The 5663-nt window shown below is 68.0% G+C and overlaps 1 non-coding gene across 1 annotated transcript; it reads left to right on the forward strand.

The window, feature by feature from the left end:
- Positions 1 to 2243: 2243 nt before the first annotated feature.
- Positions 2244 to 2396, forward strand: LOC139603581 (5.8S ribosomal RNA). The gene has a single exon (XR_011683738.1). It is a non-coding gene; the product is annotated as a 5.8S ribosomal RNA (ribosomal RNA).
- Positions 2397 to 5663: the final 3267 nt, after the last annotated feature.

A 5663-nucleotide genomic window follows, 5' to 3' on the forward strand; every position in this document is an offset into this window, starting at 1 on the left:
CTAGAGGAAGTAAAAGTCGTATCAAGGTTTCCATAGGTGAACCTGCGGAAGGATCATTACCGGTGGGGCTTGGCACCTGCCGCGTCGTGGCAGGCCGGCCGGCCGGCGGTGCATGCGTGGCGTCACTCACACGCCCGCTCCTTTCACATGCTCGGCCCCTAGCTGCCGGCCCAGGTTCTCTCTGGGGGCCACACGCCCTTCGCCGCGCACCGCAGCCCTAGTGAGAGAGAGGGACCGGAGGCACGCGGCACCGCCGGGCACGGGGGGTCGGAAGGAGGAGAGGGGGCAAAAGCCGCTCGGTGTGGCGAGGCACGCCACGCGCGCCCGCCACCGTGTGCTCGGGTGGGGCTCACCCCGCACTACAACGGGTGTCCCCCCCCGCCCCCCACACCACGCCCCCCCACCCCAGCCTTGCGCCGGTCTGCCGCCGGTCCGTCCCCGCCAGAGAGCGGGTGTGCGGGCGCGGGCCCCCGAGCCTCTCGCCGCTGTGGCCGGCGCCGCCGCACGCCGGTCGCCTGCGTGCTGCCTGCGGGCGCCCTGGCGCGGCCCGAGTCCTCCTGAGCTCAGGTCTCCTCGGCGTGCACGCGAGAAAGCTGCCCAGGTGCCGGGAGGGAGGGGTGATCGGCACGGCCCCTCCCGGAGGCGCGCCCGTCCCTTCCCTCGCTGCTTTGCCCGTCCAGCGATGGCCGGCCAGCTGGCTGTGGCACCCGTTGGCGGCTGAGGTGGAAAGGGCTAGGGAGCCGGATGGCAGGGACGCCTTCGGTGCTCGGAGGAGGCGGCTCCTCCAGCCCTACCCGCACTGGGGAGCGGGGCCTTTGCCGGCCGGCAGAGTTCCCTGCTCTCGGGCCGAACGGTCCCCCTCTCGCGTGGGGCAGAAAAACTCCAAGGGCTGAGGCCTCTGGGTGTTCCAGGCCGCGCTTCATGGCGCGCATGCGCGTGCGCCCCCGAGGTGTTCTTGGTGGTCAAGCCGCATCCCCCGCGCCCGCTGGGGCCCCCCCGCCCTCTCTCTCCTCAGACCGCCGCCATGGTCTCTCGCGCGTGTGGCGCCGTGTCTGGCGCGTCTGGCATGTCTGGCGCCTCTCCTCCCCTCGACGGCCTTTTCTCCTCAAACGCGCAGCCCTGGGGCCATCGTCCACCAGCCGTCCCCTGGCTCGACTGCCCCCCTGCTGGTGGGGAGCAAGCACTCGGCGGGCCCTCCGGCGGCAGAGGCCCGCGAGCGCGGGTGACCCTGTGCCAAGCAGTGGCGGTGCCGCTCAACGGGTGTCCCTCCCTGTGGGGACGGTCGGCCGGACGGCACCCACCGTCGGCCGGCGGCGGTCCCGTCCCGGGCCCCGCTTGTTGAGTCCTCCAGCCCCCTTCCCAGCCGTGTGTGGGCCACAGGAAGGCATGCAGGGTGGCCGCAGGGGCGCTTCTCCCCGCCCGGTCTCCGCGTGCAAACGAGGAGAGCGGGCGTTGCCCCCCGGCTCAGCGCCGTACCACCTTCCGCCGTCGCGTGCCCGGGGCAAGGGGCCCCAGCGGTGCGACGCGGAGGCCCCAGGAGTGCGGCCCTGGCGGCGGCCAGTTCTGCCGTCCGGCAGGCCTCGGGCGCTGGCAACGCTGGCTCAGGTCTCGGTGGCGTCCGCCTCTGGGCCAGCGGCGGAGCGCGACCGCCGGTCGCTCGCCTGCCCGGTGGGGGAGCGGTCCCACGGGAGGCGTGCTGGCAGGGGCCGGTCGTTGTCGCGTGCCCCTCTCGAGCCCGGGGAAAAGGCCATGAAGTGGGGAAGAGAAAAGCTGGCCGGGCAGCAGCGCAATGGTGCTCCGCGAGGCCCGCGGTGTTGGGGCCGAGGGAGAGCTGGCATGGTGCAGGGGCCTATGGCTGCCCGCCCCCAGCCGTGTGCCGTGTGTTTTGTGCGTGTTGTCCCGTGAAAGAGAGAAGCCGGCGGGCTGCCATGTCCCCTGCATTCTGGTGCATGCCGCCTGGCCCTCCGTGCGGAGGCGGGGCCAAGCCCGGGAGCCTGGGCCGCCTCCGAAGGACGGCATTTGTGAGGTCGGCGTCACCCCTTGCGGGGGAAGGCGGTCCGGGGTGCGGGCTCCCCCGCCTCTTGGCCGGCCTTCGGAGAGTGGGTTGCTCCAGTGTTTTTTTTTTCCCTCCCCTTCCGTTTTCTGTGTGCTCGTACGGTCGAAGCCAGGGGCGCCCCGCGCGTCCTCGGCACCAGAGTAACAAAAAGGGGCCTCTCAGCGTGAGCAGTGCCCGAAAGGCAGACAACTCTTAGCGGTGGATCACTCAGCTCTTGCGTCGATGAAGAACGCAGCTAGCTGCGAGAATTAATGTGAATTGCAGGACACACTGATCATCGACACTTTGAACGCACTTGCAGCCCTGGGTTCCTCCAGGGGCTACGCCTGTCTGGGCGTCGCTTGACGATCAATCGCCGTCCGGGGGCCACCCCAGTTGCGCGGCTGGGGTCGCCTCGCAGGCCCGTCGCCTGCAGCGGGCGGCGGCGGCGGTGGTGGCGGCATCCTGCCGGTGCCCGGAGGGAAGGCAGTCAGGTGTTCGGCGAGGGAAGCGTTTCCCTAGGCGGGCCTTGATCCCTTCCCTGCGGTCCGGCAGGCGTCGTCGTTGTCGCGGTTGTCATCATCGTCGTGGTTGCCGCGCAGGGCTTTCGTCCCCCTAAATGCAGACTCGGGGAGCGCTCCGTTGCTCCCCGCTCCCGGAGCGAGCCGCTGGGGTGGAGCTCATCCTCGCTGGGGCCGCGCCGCGGATGCGGTGGCGCGGCGGCCTGGGGAGAGCGAGAGACAGCGTCGAAAGGCGCTGCCGAGGGCCGAGAGAAAGAGAGAGGAGGGTGAGAAGGGGAGTCGAGGCACGGACCTCGCCCCCGGCCTCCCCCCTTGCGCAGTCGGCTGTCTGCGGGTGGGAACCACGGCGGTACCATGCTGTGCTGCCACGCACGCGCGGGAGGTGAGAGCACCTGGGACAGGGGTTCCGACCCCCTCCTCTCCCTCCTCCCGCCCCCCTCCTCTTCTGTCACGGTCTCAGGGCGCGCCCGAGGGGCGCCATCGCTCCCCTCTCTCTCCCCACTGAGGCCGTTGCACGCGCCGCCGCCCAGCCGGTCCTCCTGCGCGGGGCTGTCTCTGCCACGCTCCCTTTTCCGTTCTCGTCTCTGGGATGGGGTTCTCCGTCTCTCCTCATCGCTCGCTCACTCTCGGTCTCCGGCCCACTTGGGGGGCGGGGGCGTAGCAGGTGGGTTGGCAGGCGGGGGGGAGACAAAGGCGGCCATCTCCACGCGTGCGCGCGCGGCGTGGCCGAGCTTTGGGCTTGCAACCTCAGACCAGACGTGGCGACCCGCTGAATTTAAGCATATTAGTCAGCGGAGGAAAAGAAACTAACGAGGATTCCCTCAGTAACGGCGAGCAAAGAGGGAAAAGCCCAGCGTCAAATCCCCACCCCACGATGGGGCACGCGACATGAGGCGTACAGAAGCCCCCCTCCCGGCGGCGCTCTCGGGGGACCCAAGTCCTTGTGATCGAGGCCGCAGCCTGTGGACGGTGGCAGCCCCCCGGCGCGCTGGGCCCGTGGCTTCTCGGAGTCGCGTTGCTTGGGAATGCAGCCCAAAGCGGGTGGTAAACTCCATCTAAGCCTAAATACCAGCACAAGACCGATAGCCAACAAGTACCGTAAGGGAAAGTTGAAAAGAACTTTGAAGAGAGAGTTCAAGAGTGCGTGAAACCGTTAAGAGGTAAACGGGTGGGCCCCACGCAGTCCGCCCAGAGGATTCAACCCCGCGAGTTGTGCTCAGCCGGCGCGGGTTCGGCAGATCCTTGCCTCCGCCTCCCTTCCATCCCCCGGGGCAAACCCCATCCAGGGGCGCGGGCCAGCTAGGGCGGGCCGTTGCGGGGGACCGCCGCCCGGACAGCGGCCGGCCCTGGCCGGGTGCATTTCCGCCGCGGCGGTGCACCACGACCAGCTCCGGGTTGGCTGGGAAGGCCTCTGGTGGGCAGGTGGCCCGGCACCGCGCAAGCGGCAGCGGGTGTTACAGCCCCTGGGCAGTATGTCTTGCCGAATCCCGGGCCCAAGCGAGAGGACCGCCGCCGCACCCTCCTCAGCCCCCATCGGCGGCACCGTGGTGGGGGGGCGTCACTTTTCCCCCCCCTTCGCCCTCCTGGGGGGGAGGGGCGCGGGCGGCGTCCCCGCAGCGTGGTGTTTCATGCAGGGGTGCAGGACCGGGCCCGCCAGCCCCTGGCGCTGCTGTCAACCGGGGCGGACTGTCCTCAGTGCGCCCCGACCGCGCAGTGCCACCAGGCCGGGCTTGACAGGCCGCGCTCCGGCGCCCGGGGTCCATGGCGATGTCGGCTACCCACCCGACCTATCTTGAAACACGAACCAAGGAGTCTAGCACGTGCGCGAGTCAGGGGCCGTCGTCGGAAGCCTGCGGCGCAATGAAGGTGATGGCCGGCGCGCGCCAGCTGAGGTGGGATCCCGGGGCGTGTGTTGCGCCTGGCAGCCCCGGGCGCACCACCGGCCCGTCTTGCCCGCCACCCCCTCGCGGGACCGGGGAGGTGGAGCGTGAGCGTCCGTGCTAGGACCCAAAAGATGGTGAACTATGCCTGGGCAGGGCGAAGCCAGAGGAAACTCTGTTGGAGGTCTGTAGCGGTCCTGATGTGCAAATCGGTTGTCTGACCCAGGTCTAGGGGTGAAAGACTAATCGAACCATCTAGTAGCTGGATCCCTCCGAAGTTTCCCTCAGGATAACTGGCACTCGGCAATGTTCAGTTTTACCCGGTAAAGCGAATGATTAGAGGTCCTGTGGCTGAAACGATCTCAACCTATTCTCAAACTTTCAATGGGTAAGGGGGCTGGCTCGCTGGCGTGGAGCCGCGCTGTGGAATGCGAGTGCTCAGTGGCCACTTTTGGTAAGCAGAACTGGCGCTGTGGGATGAACCGAACGCCAGGTTAAGGCGCCCGATGCCGACGCTCATCAGAGCCCAGAAAAGGTGTTGGTTGATCTAGACAGCAGGACGGTGGCCGTGGAAGTCGGAATCCGCTAAGGAGTGTGTAACAAGTCATCTGCCAAATCAACTAGTCCTGAAAATGGATGGCGCTGGAGCGTCGGGCCCATACCCGGCCGTCGCCGGCAGTGCGATGCCCGCGGGGGCTAGGCCGTGACGAGTAGGAGGCCCCCTTGAAGCCTGGGGTGTGGGCCCGGGTGGAGCCGCCGCAGGTGAAGATCTTGGTGGTTGTAGCAAATATTCAAACGAGAGCTTTGAAGGCCGGAGTGGAGCAGGGTTCCATGTGAACAGCAGTTGAACATGGGTCAGTCGGTCCTAAGCGATAGGTGAGCGCCGTTCCAAAAGGGCAGGCGATGGCCTCCATTTCCCTCAGCCGATTGAAAGGGAGTCGGGTTCAGATCCCCGAATCCGGAGTGGCGGAGACGGGCGCCGCGAGGCGCCCAGTGCAGTGACGCAACCGATCCTGGAAAAGCCGGCGGGAGCCCCGGGGAGAGTTCTCTTTTCTTTGTGAAGGGCTGGGCGCCCTGGAATGGGTTCGCCCTAAAAGAGGGGCCCGCGCCTTGGAAAGTGTTGCGGTTCCGGCAGCATACGGTGAGCTCTCGCTTGCCCGTGAAAATCCGGGGGAGAGGGTGTAAGTATTGCGCCGGGCCATACCCATATCCATAGCAGGTCTCCAA

Source organism: Agelaius tricolor, unplaced genomic scaffold (assembly GCF_023055355.1).
Source record: "Agelaius tricolor isolate 1412-34295 unplaced genomic scaffold, bAgeTri1.0.p SCAF_39, whole genome shotgun sequence".
In the NCBI taxonomy this organism is placed as follows: Eukaryota; Metazoa; Chordata; class Aves; order Passeriformes; family Icteridae; genus Agelaius; species Agelaius tricolor.